The 21704-nt window shown below is 35.7% G+C and overlaps 1 protein-coding gene across 1 annotated transcript in view; it reads left to right on the top strand.

Annotated features, from left to right (window-relative positions):
* Nucleotides 1-21704, top strand: part of shank3a (SH3 and multiple ankyrin repeat domains 3a) — a 290274-nt gene that overhangs the window by 6416 nt on the left and 262154 nt on the right. Inside the window, 1 exon segment of the mRNA XM_051134506.1 lies at nt 3940-4044. The gene's annotated coding sequence lies outside the window, so the exon portion shown is untranslated.

Here is a 21704-nt window from a genome sequence, read left to right as displayed (position 1 = left end):
CTCACTTAATTTGTTAAAAAAAATGTGGATTCATTCACTAACGAAACACAGCTGTGCATTATATGGAAAGGCACAACAGTTTTGCTGTCGCTTTATTTGGTAGTATTTTCATGAAATTAAGCAAAACAGACAATATTGGCAATACTGTGTCTAAATTTGAACACAGTATTAACTTTGTTTATTTAACTATTGAATAAAATCATTACCATGTTTGCAATAATGCAGACATTTAAGAAAAACAGCACTCTTGCTTTTGTAATATTGCTAAACTATGTCATATGAAATTAATATAAGACAAAAACCCACACAGGGACATTTTTTGCTCTCATATCCTAAATTTAGGGGCATATAACTGCATTCTAATAAGCTACATCACACAGTCAGCCCTAATATCTCTCTCTTATCATTTTATTGTGATTTCTGTAGAGGATTGTATATGAATGTGCCTTTGTCTGCCTACATCTCGCTTGCTCTTCCTGTAAAATCACATTATACTTTACAATACAAAATGAATGTTAATTGTTAATGCCAAGAACCTGTTCTCCAGAGGAGCTTAAATGTGGGTTAAACTCCCAGTCAGAGATTTTAATGAGGATTGTATTAAGCTCCCCTTTTTGTGTAAGATCATTCTGTGGCTTTTGAAAATTAGGCTTATTTTTGAAGCTACAGCAATTTTAGTTTGTGTCTTAGTGTTGTGCGATTACAGGCTTTTTGCATGCTGTGTGTGTATGGAATTTAATATCCAATCCTTTAAAGGGGTAATATCATAGATATTAAAATTTCCTTAAACTTTTGAGATGATAAATGTTGGATGTAACTTTCCAAACTCAGAACTCCTTCCCAGTCCATAAACAGCATTTGCTGAAACAAAGCTCCAAACATAAGTCGTTCTGACATTTACATGTACACAAGAACATTTTACTAACATAAGTAGTCATTCACTGTGTGCGTACCTGTTCAATATTTCAGAAAGAAAACCCTCCGGGTCTTCTGGGAAATTGATCTTTAAGATTTCAAAAAATGCATGTACTGTATTGTGAAGCATGGATTTGTATCTACATGCTTTTTGTAGATGAGAAGAGAAATGCCTGTGGGTAATGTTACTGTGTTGTGTATACAGTAGCTAGACTGAAAATGTGAATATCTTTATAACTTAGAGAGTACATCATTTATTCTCTTACCTGATGAAAATATGCAAGGTGCCAGGAGGATCTTGTCTAACAGACCGTGGGCCATTCAAGTCGATTACAGTTATGATATCAGTCTGTTTACTGCTGCAAGGCACTGTGAGATGTTATATGATGTTGTATGAGAAACACCAATGCTTGCAAAATTGTGTGGAAATGTCTGGAGTGTGTTTGTGTGTGTGTTGACATTACACTGCAAAAATGAATTATTCAAATCTCTTTATTTATTAATGTATTTTGCTTATACACAATTCACGGTAAAAATATCATTTTTATATATATCTCTACAGTAACCAGAAAAACTCAAGAGCTAATGTCTAATATAACTAATATAAATGCATTGTCCCCTTTATATTACAATGATAATATTTTTATTCACAGTAGCTGAGGTCAAATCAGAATCATTACAAATTTTTATTCTTTTCACAAAATTAAAGGGATCATACAAAATGCTTGTTATTGTTTATGTAGTACTGACATGAATAAGATATTTCACATAAAAGATATTTACATATAGTCCACAAGAGAAAATAATAGTTGAATTTATTAAAATGACCCGGTTCAAAAGTTTACATCCCCTTGATTTTTAATACTGTGTTGTTACGTGAATGATCCACAGCTGTTTTTTTGTTTGTTTTGTTTTGTTTAGTGATAGTTGTTCATGAGTCTCTTGTTTGTCCTGAACAGTTAAACTGCCAGCTGTTATTCAGAAAAATCCTTCAGGTCCCACAAATTCCTTGGTTTTTCAGCATTTTTGTGAATTTCAGCCCTTTCCAGCAATGACTGTATGATATGAGGTCCATCTTTTCACATTGAGCACAACTGAAGGATTCATACGCAACTATTACAGAAGGTTAAAACGCTCACTGATGCCCCAGAAGGAAAAACCATGCATTAAGAGCTGGGGGGGTGAAAACTTTTGAACAGAATGGGGATGTGTACGTTTTCTTGTTTTGCCTAAATATAATATTTTTTCATCTAGTTCTGCCCTTCAGAGGCTACAGAAGATACTTACATGTTTTGCAGAAAACAAAATAAGTTAAATTTAACCCTGATCTTCAAATTCAAAAAGTTTTCTCCCTCTTTATGCATTATCTTTCCTTCTGGAGCATCAGTGAGCGCTTCAACCTTCTGTAATATTTGCATATGAGTCCCTCAGTTGTCCTCAGTTTGAAAAGATGGATCTCAAAATCATACGCTAATTGTTGGAAAGGGTTTAAATACACAAAAATGCTGAAAAAACAAAGAATTTGTGGGACCTGAAGGATTTTTTTGAAGAACAGCAGGCAGTTTAACTGTTCTGGACCAACAAGGGACTCATGAACAACTATCACTAAACAACAACAAAAACAGCGGTGGATCATTCAGGTAACAAAACAGTATTAAGAATGAAGGGCATGTAAACTTTTGAACTGGGTCATTTTTATAAATTCAACTGTTATTTTCTTTAGTACGTAAACATCTTTTATGTGAAATATCTTATTCAGGTCAGTACTAAATAAACAACATGCATTTTGTATGATCCCTCTTATTTTGTTCAAATAATTAACATTTTATATTATTCTGAAAGGGGGATGTAAACGTTTGACCTCAACTGTGTGATATATATATATCAATCAATCACTTTCTCACACTGTATCAATTTATAAACCCATACTGTTTTTTATTAACTCATGTTCATTCATAAAAAATTACTAATTAATTATATAGTAAATAATACATATATACCGTAAGTTCATTTATAAAATTTAAAAATGTCTTAGTGTGTAATTATAGAATAGGACTGTATTTTGTTCATTGCCATTTAACGTTATTACTAATATTAATGTATAGAACCTTACTGTAAAGTGTTGCCATGTTGCCGAAAAGATATATTCATGTATAACCTTACACTGCTGCATTTAACAGTGTGCTCTATAATACATGGCTTATTCTCAGACCGCAGAGCTGGTGGAGACAGACAGACTTGTATCAGAATTTGTGAATGAACCAAGCTAGTTTCTTGCATCGAATTCAGTCCTGTGTTAGAGTGCTAAACAATGAGGGTGAATGGCTCCGTTCAGTGATGTTGTGTTCATTGTGATTAAACCTTATGTTGTTATTGTCTTAGAGACTGTATGGTTACAGATTTTTCACAAATACCTCAAGAATAGAAAAGCAACTTGACATTTCTTTGAGAATCACACCTGTTAGTAAATATGGTTGTCAATCCTAAGCATATGTCAGTGCCTGTGTGTCTACAGAACAAAATTAAGTACTTACATAAGAAGTGACGACCATATTTGCAGTGTGTACGTGGCCTTGGACACTCAAGAAGTAGCTCTGTTGCCATTGGTTACCCAACACCGATCCAAACACAATGTACTCAATTAGCTTCATTTACGAACGTTAATTGGAAATTCTTCATCGTTAGTCCGTCATTATTTTCTATAGCTTGCTGGGGCCTTTTAATCAGCGGCAAACATGATTTGTATGATCATGCGTGTGATTGTGTTTTAATATGATGGATGGAGAATTCCACCTTGCGGGTCTTTTTTGAAAAATTCTCACGTTCCTTTCCTGTTTTTGGTAATAGCTTGAATCTCACGGGTCAGTGTAACTTCCTGCCAGTATGTGTGATTGGATGTTTTGTGGTTAAAGGATGCCACACAGGGATAATTGCTTATAATGTCATGGGCTCGACGGAGCTGCCGGAGGAGTTCATATTATATCTTTCAGATGCAATCAAGCTGTCTTTTACCTCTCACCGCAGGTGTGTGTATGTGTGTGTGTTTGATCCGTCACTTCCATCGTGGAATTCGATGCTTGATAGCTGTGCGAGTGGACTTGGATAGATTGCCTGCTGTTGAAGCCTGGGGTGAGCAATCTCTCTTTTATATACACACACACACACACATATATTCACAGACACAATAAAAATGTTCAGTTAAATGTTGATTGTGAAGACAGTGCTGTATGCACGGATAGGGAAGTTTTGTCAGTCTCAGTGCGGCCCGGACCTTAAACGGTATTTAAATGCTTCCCGGTGGGCACTGCGGTCACCCTATGAGGCCTTATTTATCAGAAGCTTCCTTTTTGTGATGTTCTCATTTGACTGCAGCCGATTGCAGTGTCAAGTTGAATGACTGGAGTAGATGAGACTCCTCAGAATGTTTGTGATCAGGCAAAGCAGCATCGCACGAATAGGTGTTCATATTAAGTGAAAAACGTGGCCACAACTCTAGGGACCTGATTTGTGAAAGAGAACAATAATGTCAGAGCTAGCTGCCCAAATATGTCTGCAGCTGCCTTTTGTCTTTTGAAATCCTATCTTTGGATTCAGTCAATGGAAATTTTAATCTACTGTGTGACTTAATAACCAGATCAATTTTATTTGATTTTTGGCAGAGGCCACTCAAACTAGATTTTTACATTTTTCCTGAAGAAAATATGAGTGGTGCTTGTCTGTCGCTGGTATTCTGGGTGGTTGTGGGGGTCTTGCTGGGGTTTTGTGGGATGTTGATGAGGTGTTGATCAGGTGTTAATGGGATTTGATAGTGTTGATGGGCTGTTAATGGGGTGTTGCTAAGGTGTTAATAGGGTGCTGGGGAGTTTATGAGGTGTTACTGGGGTTTGCTGGAGAGTTAAATGGGTGTTGCTGTGATGTTGATAGGGTGTTAATTGGGTGTTGCTGGAGAGTTCATGAAATGTTGCTGGGGTGTTGCCTGGGTGTTAATGGGATTTGATGGAGTGTTGAAGAGCTGTTAATGGGGTGTTGCTGGGGTGTTCATGGAGTGTTGCTGGGGAGTTTATGCTGGGGAGTTACTGGGGTTTGTTGGAGAGTTGATTGAGTGTTGCTGTGATGTTGATGGGGAGTTAATTGGGTGTTGCTGGGGAGTTGCCTGGGTGTTGATGGGGTGTTTCGCGGATGTTGATCGGGTGTTAATGGGATTTGATAGAGTGTTGATGGGCTGTTAATGGAGTGGTAATAGAGTGCTGGGGAGTTTATGAGGTGTTACTGGGGTTTGCTGGGGAGTTGATTGGGTGTTGCTGTGATGTTGATGGGGTGTTAATTGGGTGTTGCTGTGGTGTTGCCTGGGTGTTACTGGGGTTTGTTGGGATTTTAATTGGGTGTTAATGGAGTTTGCTGGGATTGTGCTGGGGAGTTTTTTGGGGTGTTGATGGGGTCTTGCTGGGGGGTTATTTGGGCATTAATGGGGTGTTGCTGGGGAGTTTATTGGGCACTGCTGGATTGTTGATGAGGTGTTAATAGGGTGTTGCTGGGGAGTTGACAAAGTGTTGCCTGGGTGTAGCTGGGATGTTGCCAGGATGTTGATTGTGTGTTAATTGGGTTTGCTGGGATGTTGCTGGGGAATTTTTTTGGGGTGTTAATGAGGTGTTGCTGGGATGTTGATGCTGTGTTAATGTGGTTTTGCTGGGGAGTTGATGGGGTGTTGCTGGGGGGTTGTTTGGGTGTTGCTGGGATGTTGATGGGGTGTTAATGTAGTTTTGCTGGGGAGTTGATCGGGTGTTGCTGGGGAGTTGACAAAGTGTTGCCGGAGTGTTGCCTGGGTGTTGCTGGGATGTTGCCAGGATGTTTCCAGGATGTTGATTGGGTGTTAATGGGGTTTGCTGGGATGTTGCTGGGGAATTTTTTTGGGGTGTTAATGAGGAGGCGTGTTAATGTGGTGTTGCTGGGGGGTTGTTTGGGTGTTGCTGGGATGTTGATGGGGTGTTAATGTGGTTTTGCTGGGGAGTTGATGAGGTGTTGCTGGGGGGTTGTTTGGGTGTTGCTGAAATGTTGATGCCGTGTTAATGTGGTTGCTGGGGAGTTGATGGGGCGTTGCCTGGTTGGTGCTGGGATTTTGATGGGAGTTCGCTGCAGAGTTGCTGGGGAGTTGTTGAGATGTTGATGGGATGTTTCTGGGACGTTGTTGTGGTGTTGATAGGGTGTTGCTGTTGATAAGGTTATTGTATGTATGTACTAGTACAGAAAATGATCAGGTCACACATCCAACATGTTGTTATGACGTGTAAGCATAATCCATACAGGATTACTATGCACACATATGCTGCATTGTTAGCTCTTGGACAATTATATGGTTCATTGTCAGTCAATATACTTTACTGGTACAACCGTCTAACAGTTACTTGACTTGGTCTCCTGTCGGCTCAGGCACAGGAAGCTCAAATATCCTTGTGTAATGGAGTGTTTCTCTGTGACCCTCCACTGTCTGTAATTAAGCCGTCACATTTTTGTGAGGTTAATTAGGCCAGAAGATTTTATGAGCCATATAACTTAATCGTAATTGATACATATGGTCATTTCAGTGTTTAACCGACTTTACTAATGTAACATTTTTTTGTTGTTGTTTTTATGAGAGAACATTTAAGAATAAATAATGAGATCCTTTAAAGCAGATTGACCGAGAAGGCCTGTAATTGGAATGAGCGGTACTTTTGTTTTTGTATTAATGTTTAGTTTGAGATGGTTTATTAAAGCAGCCAGGAGCAGTGAGTTCCTTTTTCTTGTCAGAACTCTTGTTTGATTAATCTTCTATAATTACCAATTTTGTATGTAAATGTAATCTGAGACCTCTGGGGATTCCTTCAGTAAATTAGAAAATGTTGTTTCACCCCAGTATTGGTTATTAAAGATTGGATTTATTAGCTGTAGAGGAGCATGAGTAGACTGAAGCTAAAAAAGAAAACGGCTAAAAAAGAAAACGGCTTAAAAAGCCGATGTTTAATACAATATTAGCTGTATTATCCAACCAAAAATTACTTTGACATCCCTGTTTTAAAGAGAATATTTGTTTTCTGTTTCCTGAACATTTGTATGCAAAATTAATATGTAAATATTTAAGCATAACATGTTAGTGTTTTCTCCGATTATCCAAGTGTGTTGTTACTGGGAAAATAAGACAAAATGAGTTCCATTTGAATTGGAGTGTGAGTTTTTCTTCATTACAAAAATTTAAAATGGGTTCTTTTGTGACTGTTTCATCGGCTTGAGATTGAAACCTGCTGAAAATGTCACTTTACTCCATAAAGACAGAGATCTTTGATCAGGTAACAGGTGACTTTATATTGTCAGCCTGTCTGTGAGAACTTTCAAGCTGCTCAAGGACAAATTCTTTGTTGCTGGGTTTGTACATATTAAAAACTTTCTTTCTTGCCTTGCAGCTAACTGTGAGAAATACGAGGTTTAGTAAGTAATCTCATCAAATAAAAAATGTATTTCTCAGATTTTTATGTCTCTGCTTCCTGATGTCAGCAATTTCTCTGCTTTTGATTTTTTAGAATATTGCAACCTGGAATCAGAATAATATAACAGCAGCATTATATCTAATATATAAGTTATGTATAACTTACATAATATCTAACTTTATATAACATGTACAAAATATTTATGCAGCAATAATACCTAATAATATTTTACTAGAAATATCACTTAATATCTTTATTAAAAACTGTAAAGAATATATAAAACAACTTCTAAATGTTATGCAAAGTGCAATATGAGATCAGTGTACTTGGTTGTTATTCTCAAGCATATTGAGCGCAGGTCTCTTCATCTTCAGATCTCTCTTTTATCTAAGATTCAACAGATAAAGGCACTGTAGAGCCTCTCTAGTATTGTTTATTGATCTGCGAGTCCTCCATTCAGCAGACATTTCCAGCAGATCTGCTCTCCCAGCGCTGTTCTGAGTGTGTCGTATGAATGGATGAAAATGAGGCTGCTCCGGGCACCGCTGCCGGAATCATCGCTGGCCTCCAGTCTGCTTTGGTTAAATAATGAGGCAACACACAGAACATGTATAACCTAAAAAGATCAGGCCAGAATCGATACAACTGCTGAGTGCTCTGTTCAGCAGCTCTCTCCCTCGATTACCCTGCCTGAGCAGGTTTAGAAACAGAGTTAGTAGTAATGGAGGTAGAGCGATGAGTGGAAAAAGATTTTGTGAGGGGAAAAAATAGAGGTGAATGAACAGAAACAGGAGAGCAGCTACAGAGATAAGCAAAGACTTTTTTGTATCTCCCCATGTGCTCATTTTTGTTTTATTTTTTTTCTGGAGGTGAAGGACAGTTTCATTGTGGATTGTTTTGTGTAACTTCTCACAAAATAGCATGTGCAAATAGACTGTGGATGATATAGCAGATAAAATACATACATATATATATATAAATTCCTAAAGATACCCCATGGTTCATTTTGTTACGCTAAGACCTAAAGGCACAGTATTTGAAGAAATTATTTAAAGGAAATATTTAATTTAATATAATTTTTAAATAATAATAATAATATGTATTATTATTATTATACATTTTATTGTATTTAATAATATTAGTATTAATGTAAAATAAACTGGTAAAACATTAAATAGTTATAAATATATAAATAATTATCAATAATAATAAAAATAGTTATTATTGTTATTGATTACTATTGTTATTATATAATACAATAATATAATTATCTATAGTTATTGATTTGTAATTATATTAATTATTGTATTATATATTATTATTATTATTACTATTAATAACTATTATTTTTATTTTTACATTATAATTTTTAATTTTACAACAATAACAACAACAATTTATTAATATATAATTGTCCTATTTTTTATTATTTTATTTAACAATAATACCAATAATAATACTGTAAATAATACAAGGCAGTAATTAATATGAATTAATATGATGTTAATTTATAATTGTATTACTTATTGTATTATATTTTAATACTACTACTACTACTAATAATATATTAATTATATTAATTAAAATGAATAACATTATAATTATAAGTAGTTATATTATAATTATTATAATGTATATTATAATGTCATATTGACTATTATCATTATTTTACATTATAATTTTTAATTTAATTTTTTATTATTATTTTATTTAATACATTTATTATTATCATAATACAATTTTTATTTTATTTTTATTTGTATTTAATAATAATAATAATATTGTCAAATAAAATAATAATAATGTCAAATAATAACACAAATAGTTACAAATAGATAATTAGTAATAGTAATAACAATAGTTGTTGTTGTTATAATGCTGCATAATATTATTATATAATTCTGCAATTAATAGTTATTAATTAATATTATATATTAATACTTAGTTGTTGTATTAATAATAATAATAATAACTATCATTACTTTAATATTGTAATTATAATTAATTATATTCTAATTATAATATGTTAATTATTATCATTATTTTACATCATTTTTTATTTTAGAACAACATCAACAACAACAACAATAATAATAATTTATTATTATTATTATTATTATTATTATTTAAAATTAGTACAAATATGTGTGTGTACATAATGTAATTTTTGACAATAATATATGTAATTATTTGCTTTAATAATAATATATTTAAATTAGTAACACATTAGTAACACGGTCAAATATCACGTCTTTGCGGTGTAAACATGGCCTTGGTCTTTCCCTCTGTTTCTTTCTTTCCAGTGTTGTCTGTCTTTCTAAAAACCTTCAAGTACCACTTTCTCACTGATTGGTTGTCCTCTCTTTCCTTCATCTGTCTCTTTCTCTATGTCTCTGTAGACATTATGCACCTCCATTAAATCTCATTTCACTCTGTTTGTCTGGTAGGGTTCTTTCTCTCTCTCTGTCCTCATTCTTGCTCCATGTTTCTGTGTTGTGGCCTGTGGGGCAGAGTGAGAGACAGAGAAGGCCAAACTCTGTCCTGCTGCTGCTTGTGTTCGGAGACAAGACTTCTGTCTGTTTGGCTGGGTAGATCCTCAAACATTCGCCACATGGCATGTGCTGGGGAAAAAGTGGAGGGAACACTTAATGCCTTTCATTTGGCTAGCTCAATTTCAAGATGTGAGATCAGTAGTTGCCAAATCTCCTTTTTACCCATTTTCCATGAATAGTGCTAGTGCTGGACCCAGTGTTAAATGTATTTTTGTTAACATAAACTGATGGTTGATTCAAAGCCATCTTGTGATGACATAAAGACATTGGTGAGATAATCATTTAAAAAACAAAACGTACTGCATTTAATAAAACATATACACCTTACTTTAAAATAATATTTTATTTCAAGTAACAGAATTCTTTTGATAGTATTAGTTGACTGTAATAACCCTGCATCTATAGAGTTTTCTAGTTTAACGTTAGGTGGAAAGTCTGTGTGCAAGTTTGTGTGTAAGCGGTTTTATCTGCGTCGTCTGACTCAAAATGATGGAGTGTGTCGCATAGGACCTACATGTGCAGTGTGGTGTATCTGAAGAGCTTGCTGAAGCGAGCAAGACTAGAGTCAGAGTTTAAAGTCTTATCCAGCAGCATCAATTAGCAGAAGCATGGCCCCACAATGCACTGCAGCTGTTAATGAGGCCCAAGTCATTAAACACCAGCCACCAACAGTGTGCACTAAACCTACATACCAATAAACCTCTAACAGGTTCATTGCACTTTGAGTCTGTCAGCAATAATTTACATGCAATTAAATAGTTAGCAAATACAAGACGATTTTATTCTTGTCTTTTCTTGTGTATGTATATTATTTTTTAACGAGTGGTTTTTAGTATGCTAGATAGCTGCTAGGGTGTTTTGGGTAGTTGCAAGGATGTTGCTTATTGGCCCAATTTAAAAGAGCCTATATATAAAAAAAATCTGTTGTATTTTAGACACTAGATATGGCTCAGGTGTTTGCTTATTTATTTGTTTATATTTGTTCATTTTATTTATTTATATATATATTTTTATATATTTTTTAAAGTTTATATATATTATATAAATTATAAATAATATTAGATAATATATATATATATATATATATTACAGAATTTTAAAGATTTGTTTTATTTCAATTTTTACCGTTTTTATTGCCTTTTTCTATTTTTCTTTCTTTTTTTTTTTTAAATGTACCTTTTAAGTTTTTTTATATTGCTAATTTTTTTTTTAGATTGCCTAAACAATCTAAAATCAACATGGGGTCATTCCAGCTGGAATCATCAAATTTTGGAAAAGTTCCCCACCTGACCTCTTCAGATTTGTCTGAAAAAAATCTATGTGATGGGTAATATGCCCAATAGATCATATACAAAATTTCAGATCTCTACTGTGCATACTTTTTTCACAAAAAATCTGTAAAAAAAGTTTGTTTTTTTACCCCGTTTTGGCATCACAGTCTGAGTGACCATGTTCAGACTGAAATATCTCCACAACTAGTTGTGCCAGGTCCATGAAATTTTCTGGGCTAAGAGTCCTAGTCCAGAACTGCATGAATTACAACTCACAGCATTGTTACTGAATTTACACCTGAATGCTGGCCCTCTACTTTTCTTTGAAACTATTACTTTAAGGGTTTTCAGATGTCCATAGAAACCTCAATTTTCAATGTATAAGCATCAAACTTGGTAAATGGTCTGATATGTACCATGTCTTTCACATCCTTTGATATCAGACAATAGAGTCTGATGGATGTTGAGATATTAAGGTCCAAATATGGAAAAAAACTATTTACACCAGTGTTCAGAGCAATATTTCCCATGAATGACACCAGGTGTGAACATGAAACTTGTTTTTTTGAAAGAGCATATTGTTATTGATAAAATATAAAAAAATTAGGATGGGGTTTTGCCTTATTTTTCTGTAATGATTTTTTTAAAACTCAAAGTTTCGTCACTGATCCTATTGTTCACTTTTGCTATTCAACTTGGTATGGGCATTTCAACAGAATTTATTAATGTTCCACTTATACAAAAAATACAAAATACAAAAAACGTACTTCCAGACATGAGTCACTTTAATAATGTATACCACCAACACAAATAAATGTGTGACATAACAGTTACTGAAAGTTGTTCATGAAAGTGTCTGAATCCACAGTTTCATTTTCTTTTATGACATAGCATCGTCCAGTGGAAGTAACTGGCACATCAATTTTCATTATGATGTGCTGGAAAGGCACCCAACAGACATCTTCCCTTTTTGGCCAAAAGTAGCCTCTAGCTGGGCCATGGGGATGCAAAAAAAGCACTTGAATGTCTTGCTCTGTGTCAGAGACGTCTCTGATGATACCAACCCACCATTGTCGGTCATACGCACAAGTAACATATTGTCCTGGGGCCATATCTGTGATGTGAAGGCCTTGTTCAACTGGGTCAACCTCAAAGTTGACATGGAATCCTGGTGTTCCTGATACTCGACTGACCTCAAAAATGATCATTGTTGACTGATTGACTGATTGATTGATTGATGCTAGATCTCATACCACCTGAATATTATTTTTTCTAATCAATATTGCCCTCCTTTCTCAATGAAAATGCATGTATTATTCACTGGATTGGGTGGAACATCAAGATTAGGTACTTATGTTGCATTCCATTGAATGTCGGTAGTCGGTGAATCCATGTTAGTTCTCCCGATGTCCGTCGTAAATGCATTCCATTGTAACAGTTGGCAAAAATATGGATGCCTATGGATAATTCCAACCGACTCAGTCTGCAGTGAACTGGCCCGAGTGTGTGTTTCGGAACCCCAACTTAAGTGGCCGTTCCTTTGCACTTTCCCGAGGTGGAGGTCGGATTTCCCCGAGTCCCGAGCACAATGGAATGCTGCATTATAGCATTAATTTAGGCATATGAGTTCAAAATAGCTGGTACTACAGTAGTTGTGAATGTCACACAACAATGATTTTTTTAAAAATTATTACAGAAAAATAAGGCAAAACCCCATCCCAATTTTTTAAATATTTTATCAATAAGAACATGCTCTTTCAAAAAAAAAAGTTTCATGTTCACACCTGGTGTCATTCATGGGAAATATTGCTCTGAACATTGGTGTAAATAGTTTTTTTTTCCATTTTTGGACCTTAATATCTCAACATCCATCAGACTCTATTGTCTGATGTCAAAGTATGTGAAAGACATGGTACATATCAGACCATTTACCAAGTTTGATGCTTATACATTGAAGATTGAGGTTTCTATGGACATCTGAAAACCCTTAAAGTAATAGTTTCAAAGAAAAGTAGAGGGCCAGCATTCAGGTGTAAATTCAGTAACAATGCTGTGAGTTGTAATTCATGCAGTTCTGGACTAAGACTCTTAGCCCAGAAAATTTCATGGACCTGGCACAAATAGTTGTGGAGATATTTCTGGAGAACATGGTCACTCAGACAGTGATGCCAAAACGGGGTAAAAAACAAACTTTTTTTACAGATTTTTTGTGAAAAAGTACGCACAGTAGAGATCTGAAATTTTGTATATGATCTATTGGGCATATTACCCATCACATAGATTTTTTTCAGACAAATCTGAGGGGGTCAGGTGGGGACCATTTGATGATTCCAGCTGGAATGACCCCATGTAATCAAGCTGTATCTTGGCATGTTGATTGTAATTTGTGGTTATATGCATTGCCAGTCAAAAGTTTTTGAACAGTAAGATTTTTTATGTTTTTTAAAGAAGACTGCATTTATTTGATCCAAAATACAGAAAAAGTGGTAAAAAGTGGTAAAAATTGTGAAATATTTTTACTATTTAAAATAGCTGCTTTCTATTTTAATATTTTTTTAAATGTAATTTATTCCTGCGATCAATGTAAAGTTTTCAGCATCATTACTCTTCAGTGTCACATGATCCTTCAGAAATCATTCTAATATGCTGATTTGCTGTTCAAGAAACATTTATTATCATTATTATTATTATCATTTTTAAAACAGTTGAGTACCTCCTTAATACTTTTATTTAGCAAGGATGCTTTAAAGTAATGATTAAGACATTTACAATGTTACAAAAAATTTCCATTTCCGATAAATGCTGTTCTTCTGAACTTTCTATGCATCAAAGAAACCTGAAAAAATTCTTCTCAGCTGGTTTCAACATAATAATAATAATAATAAATGTTTTTTGAGCAGCAAATCAGAATATTAGAATGATTTCTGAAGGATCATGTGACTGGAGAAATGATGCTAAAATCTGAAAATCAAAGAAATAAATTTAGTTGGAAATACATTCAAATAGACAACAGTTATTTTAAATAGTAAAAATATTTTACTGTTTTTGCTGTACTTTGGTTCAAATAAATGCAGGCTTGGTGAGCAGAAGAGACTGGTGGTGTATATGTGTATATATACACAAAATATATTTTATGTTTCTGATAAGAAAAATGTTCTGAATCCAGGATCAGCTGAATGACCTTTATATTATTAAACTTTATGCATAAAAGCAAGCACAAGAAGTTTTTGTTTAGTGGCAAACAAGCTGTAATGGATGACGTCATTCAGACAGTTTTCTCCAGAGTTTTCTGTCCTCCCTGACGTCTCTCTTCTTCCTCTCTGTACCCCAAAACAAACCTCTTCATCTCCCTTATTAGGGTAGGTAATTGAAACCGGAGAGGCTCGTCATCTCACCTGGTTAATGTTCATTCAAACTAGAGCACATCCTCCGCTTTCCATTAGACGTCCTCCCTCTTCTTACTCGGCTCATTTATTCACACCATCCAGCTCTTTACTCAGCATGTCACTTTCCAGCCTATTCCAATGAAAGCTGCCAGAAGCTTTAGCTAAGGCTGTTCGTTCAGTCTATCTTTTGGCTGGTCTTTTTTGCTTCCGGAAAGTCGTGAGAGGGCAATAACCAAGCTTACATCTGAGATGAATCGTGCTACGTTCTTCAGCCCCGGCCCCGTCTTTTTATCTCTCACGAACAAACAGCGGCTAAATGAACGCTAACCGTTGTTTACACGGCGCTAACTTTGTCCTCGCCCTACTGTGTTGTTGTTAAATAAACTTCAGCCCTCCTGAGCACCAGTCAGAGCTGGCGTACCCTTCAGTGCTACTTTGTCAGAGCCGCAGTTCTGTTGAGTTTAATAAGAGGGTGCTTGGGTGCACGGCTAGCTAATGCAGTGTGTACGGCTAGCTAATTAATTTGATAGGCTAGTCACGCTCTGGCGTGTCCAGAGGGATAGGATGGATTGTAAGGGATCAGTGACACAGATTAAAAGAGAGTTGCTGCCGAATGTGTTTTTCAGATGGGTAAGGACAACCCTGCACCACTGTGTACTTTCATTAAACTAATGCCGCCGAGTTTCAATGTGATAGCGGCTATTAGCAGCCAAGCTATTTCCCATCCCACTGAAACTGCTTGTCCCTCATCACCCTTTCCTAAAGCTTAATAAAATAGTTGTGTGGGACCATCTAATAAAAATGTTGAAATGCTAATAGGGCTTTCTGTTTTGCAATAATTTGTGTTATAGCATTTTTTAATATGCTTTCAGGCTTTGTCGCTCATTGGCAATTCAGCTAAACTGAGTGTAGCGCCAAACTGGTACAAGCTTATTTAGGTGATTTATCAAATGGAGTTTAACCTGGTTGAGATTTTTTTCCCCAAATTGACCTGATTGAACTGATTAGGCTTTTTACTAAACGTGTGAACTACTTCTGTCATTTGTTCTACCTATATCATTCATTCTGTCATTCTATCTATCTATATCTATCTATCGTTTGTTCGTTCATTCGTTCTATTGTTTGTTCTGATCATTCTGTCATTCTGTCTATTATTCGTTCCTTTTATCTGTCGTTCGCTGTTGTTTGCTGTCGTTTGTTTTCTAGCGCCTTGGATAGAATGGATAGATGGATAGAAAAATGCACAGCGAAGGACAGATATAAGTAGGGTTGGGTATCGTTTGGGGTTTTTTCGATACCGGTGCCAAATCGATACTTTTAAAACGGTACCGGTGCCAAAACGGTGCCTGAACCGATACTTTCAAAAAAGCCACAAAGTGGTGGATGACACAAGAATATATATTTTTTTGGACAAAAAAGTTCTTTAAATTAGTTTAATTAGTTTAGTTTAAATTACTTTAAATTAAGTAGTACTATACATTATTAAGTCAATGCAAAACGCAAAAACAATAAAACCTAAGCCACCTAACCCAACAGCTTAAAATTTCAGCAATTCTTTTGCAGAAATGTGACTATATGTGATGAGATCTTGGAAAACCCGTCGGATGTCGCGGTGGGACGTTTTCAGGAAATTCGTTTTTCATTAAATTATTATCTATAACATCTTGTCTATCATCTCTGAAAATATCTTTTCGAAATTCACTTGTTTAGTGCAGAAAAATAGACATTTATTGCAGCAAGCAGAAATGACTGTCTTTCTCCTATGTTAAGAACGCGCTGCGGAGCTGCTTTCCCTTAACACCACAAAAACAGTTAACCTATCAAAATAAACCACGTAACATATTTAGTAAAGGCGTATCAGTTCACATTCTCCATCAGTCCTGTGTAAAGTACGGCAAGCAAAGTTATTTATTTATTTATTTATTTATTTATTTATTTATTTATTTTTATTTTAATATCGTGAGATGGCGGAGCACAACAACGCCGTCTCAAGTACTGCAGCTGCTCACCTAACCGATCTTACTCGTCTCAATCTGCTCAGTTTTGGTGATGTCAGTGCCCTAAATGATGTTACGGGCTATTTCACATCCAGAGATGAAGGATCGGATGATGAAGTTACTAAAGAGGAGTCCGATGACCGTCTGTTTTATCACAGTGCGCGAACAGTTGCGCTGCGCTCGCTTTTACTACAAGGTAGGCTGCATTATTTACTAAACATAAAATGGGTGATCAACGGAAAACAAACGTTAGTCTGTTTGTGTAATGATGCAGTAGCGCTCCTAACTTGACAGACAGCTCTTGTTAAACCCGTAAAGTGAAAGTGAAAGCCGTCTCACTTTAAAGCCGTTTTTCTCAAAATCCCATTCCTGAAAAGCATCGCTATCAGCCAACCTAAGATACCCATAACGTAGGTTATGTAAAAAAAAAAAAAAGTTTTGGAAAGGGGCCTGAACTCAGCTTTCATATGGTGTCAAAACCTAAAAAAGGTAAAATTTTACCATGTGTTGAGTTTTCCTAGATCGTTTTTGGCATTTTAAGTTAGACGCGTTTAATGTAGCTAAGCTAACAGCAAACCACTGCTGCAGTCAGAGCAAGTGTAACGATAGTTGCAACATTCACGCGCTTCTCGGATGGTCTCATTTCCAGACGATTTGTGCTTTTAATTCGAAATGTGAAAGTGGATAGTAACTACAAATATGTCTTGGATTTCTATCATCAAAGCTTTCCGACGTTCACGGGAGTTTTCTCATTCAGTAAATAAATTTTCTGATCATTCTGACACCCCATGAGTGCAGTATTTAAATTTAACTAGCAATCATGCATGTTGATGAATCAATGCTTCTACATCCGTGTCATAGCACCAGAAGACAAATATTTCAATCGACAGTTCAGGCATTTAAGTGGCACCGAAATGAGGCACCGAAATTCGCGTTCTGATTCGGTCCGGTACATACCGGTCACATGGGTACCGGTGCCATATTGGCACCGGGTTTCGGTACCCAACCCTAGATATAAGGATTGACCGACGATAGATATACAGACAAAACGAAAGAGAATGACAGCAAATGACAAAGTGATAAAGAAAACGAACGACAGATAGAACGAAGGATAGACAGAATGATAGAAAAATAGCGAACAACAGATATAAGGAACGAATAATAGACAAAATGTCAACAACCGATAGATAGATAGAACAAACAATAGAATGAACAACAGATAGATAGATAGAATGAACATAAGAAAATAACAACGAATGACAGATAGAGTGAAGGATAGACAGAACGATGGATAGAAAAATAGACACGAATGACAGAAGGAATGATAGAACAAATGACAGATAGAAACGAACAATCTGTTTATCTATCTATCTATCTATCTATCATTATCCAATCCTTTTGTCGTTCGCTATTTTTCTATCCATTGTTCTGTCTATCCTTCTTTCTATCTGTTGTTTGTTTTGTCTATCATTCTGCCATTTGTTGTCGTTCTTTCTATCTGTCTTTCTGTCTGTCTATCTATCTATCTATCTATCCATCTATCTATCATTCGGTATTTCTATCTGTCGTTGGCTGTCTATTTTTGTATCCATCATTCTGTCTATCCTTTGTTCTATCTGTCAGTTGTTTTGTCTGTCATTTGTTGTCATTCTCTTTTGTTCTATCCATCTATCAATCTATTTTGTTCCTTCCTTCTATCTGTCATTTGTTCTATCTATCGTTCGTTCTGTCATTCGCTGTCTATCCACCGTTCTGTCTGTCTTTCGTTGTCATTTGTCTTTGTTTTCTGTCTATCTGTCTATCTATCTATCTGTCATTTGTTCTGTTGTTTGTTCTATCGTTCGTTGTTATTTTGTCTATTATTCATTACTTTTATCTGTCATTCGCAATTTTTCTATCATTCTGTCCATCCTTTGTTTTATGCCATTCGTTTTGTTTATCGGTCTGTTATTTGTTGTCATTCTCTTTCGTTTTGTCTATATCTATGATCGTTCAATCCTATCTGTCGTTCGCTGTCTATTTTTCTGTCCATCGTTCTGTCTATCCTTTGTTCTATCTGTCGTTCGTTGACTCATTTTATCTATCTATCTATCGTTCGATCCTTCTATTTGATGTTCACTGTTTTTCTATTGTTCTGTCTCTTTTTCATTTTATCTGCCGTTCATTTTGTTTATCGTTCTGTCATTTGTTGTTGTCCTCTTTCATTCGTATCTGTCTGTCCATCCGTCCATCTCTCGTTCTGTCATTTGTTGTCTATCTATCTATCTATCTATTGTTCTATCATTCTATCATTCATTCCTTCTGTCTGTCATTCAGTGTTTATTGTTCCTATAAGTTGTTCTCTCTATCCTTCCTTCTGTCATTCTGACATTTATTTGTCATTCGTTCATTCTATACATCCTTTTATCTGCCTGTATTGTTTGGTCATGTTTATTGTTTGTTCTCTATTGTTTGTTTGTGCCTTTATTCTGTCTATTGTTCTTTAGTTTTTTCGCTTTTGTTCACTTGTTTGTTCAATCTATTGTTTTTTTTTTTTCTATTAACAATTATATCTTTAGCATATTATCTTTAATATACAATTTGCTCTTAAAAACAACAACAACAACAACAAAAAACAACGTGTCTCTTTTGTAAGAAAAATATTTGAGTTAAGATACGTTCTCTAAAAATCTTGTCTTAAGGATGTTTAGATATCTTGACAGGAAAACAAGTCAAAAATACAGATAAATAAAATTTAGTTTGAGATGACTCATTGTTTGCTTGTTTACTCATGAGAGGCCAGATGATCTGGAAATTCAATACACCGTCCCAGTTCAGATGAGGAGAACATGTATTTTATTCCAAATCCAGAAGTATCCAACCACTACTAAAAAGTACAACTGATATGAACAACAGAATGCGAGTGATCCTTTGGTGAATGCACGCCCAGGTTTCATCTTATCTAAATCTTGTTGGGCCGTCCTGCTGTGAGCCTGGTGGCGGCGTGAACAAACCAGAACAGGAAATCTGATCAGCTGGAGTAATGAGCTCCGAGCTGCTGCTTCTCCTCTTTGCATCTTTTATAGACCTCCACAAGCCTGCTCAACGCCACCTAAATTCTTAATGACCGCTCAGACTCGGCTGTATACACTCTCGTTTTCGCCTTCGCTCCCGCCACGCTCGCGACTCCCTCAGATCGTTTGCTTTTACCTGACGGCGGGAAACGATGTGTCTCTTTGCTGATAAGGAGAATGACCTGTTTTGGATGTAGCTGAAAGCAAAGTGTCATAGTAATGAGAGGATAGTGCTTCGGCTCTCGTGGTGAACATAAAAGAAAAGACACAAAAAAGGAGAGGAAGCTCTTGGCAGCATCTGGGAAATACTTGATATTAGGTTGCCATGGCAACCTGTTAACACATTAAAATAGTCGTTTAATGACGGTAATGACAATACCGCGAGCGTGCCGTGATGAGTTGAGTCAAAACATTTGTGCATTTTATGTTAACATGTAATTATGCGAAAACAGTCATAATTTAATAAGGGAAGCACTGCACAATGCTGCTTTTTTATCTTTTCACATCTTCATAGTCAACAAAGTACACCTTTTTCATAATTGAGAAGTAATTTTCCTTGCTGTGCTCCATTTTGCCTTTGAAATGCAAGACAAGAATTTCATTCTTTAATAAAAGGCTCTAGGCTCTCTGGACCGCGCTGATGAAACGCTGTCAGAAATGAAAAAAATAATTCTGTCTCATGTCTTCTAGAGACCATGTTCCTGTTTGGCCCCTTTTATTCCTCTTTTCTGGTCTCACTCCTTTTTTATCTGTCTCTTTCTGTCCGTTTCTTTATCCCTAGAGGTCACTGGTTTATCAGAGATGATATCATAGGGAGACATACCAGTCTGAAAGAGATGTTCAGTGAGAAAAATGGAGAGTAAGACTTGATTTTTAACCATATGGATTTGATTGGATTGTAAAAAGTAGACGTAACATACCAGACTTCATGTGATTTTGCTTAAAATAGCATCAAAATCAATAACACCACAGCATGTTTGCAGATATTTAGGAACTTATTCTACTTTGAAGTGTTTGTTCTATGTCAGAACGCTTGCAATTTCGCCTACTTCTTTTTTACCCAATAGTATTTTGACACCCCGGGTTGCCAGTTAGTGGAAAACACAGCTAACTGCAGCCATGGAAGCCAGCAAACAAACTGGGCCAGAAATCACAAATTCTACCCGAGTTGAAAGCTGTATGACCAGAGGCTAAATCAACTCATCAACTCAGTGTAATGCTCATCAGTGTAATGCTCATCGCCTTCCATCGTCAGTTGTGCTTGTTCCTGTTGTGTGTCCTCAATCTGGCAACCCATGTGAGCGTTGAGTCTGAGAACTCTTTAATTTGGACCGCAGTATCCATTCCACCCATTAGCTGGCGATATTACATACTGCACTTTTATACAGCTGAATCATCTACAATAACACCAAGAGATGTGCATTGAGAAAGTAAATAAAACCACTTTAAACCACTTTGACTAAGGCATTTATCAAATGATTTTATTCAGTGTGAGAAACAGTCAGAGAAAATCAAAGGTGGGAAAAACAACCTTTTAAACAGCTAATGTCTTGTGAAATCCTGTAATGAAGCGAATGTGCTGTTACTCTTTCATCCGTAACTTTGCAACCTTGAGCTGTTCTGTATTCTTACTGAAATTAGTGGGGTTTGCTGAAAACAGCACATGAAGGTAGTTAACATTTTTACACAAATACTGCATTAACATTGCTCTGAAATCTAATTGTGTATGAATCATGTTCATCATCAAGTGTAAAAACTTACAAATTTATGCATGCTTTTAGGCTAAAAGTGTTCTCGCCAAATAGGCAGCAAGCAATCAAGAACACCTTGTGAGTGTGGTTTGTCATTCTCGTTTAAACATTTTTTCATGCATGTCTGAGCAGCTCACGCAGGATCTACTAAAATCTCATTACCAAAATCCACCATGTAATGTCAAAACCTTCTTGTGTACATCTTGTGTACAATAATGGTATCATATAATGATGGTATAACAATGTATGAGTACCACATTAATTTACCATGGTATTTAAATGGGAACCTCAAGCTACTATGAAGAATAATGTGGTCTT

Source organism: Labeo rohita, chromosome 18 (genome assembly GCF_022985175.1).
Source record: "Labeo rohita strain BAU-BD-2019 chromosome 18, IGBB_LRoh.1.0, whole genome shotgun sequence".
Classification (NCBI taxonomy): Eukaryota; Metazoa; Chordata; class Actinopteri; order Cypriniformes; family Cyprinidae; genus Labeo; species Labeo rohita.
Note: the sequence above shows the minus strand (reverse complement) of the source record. Positions and strands in the feature narration are given on the sequence as shown.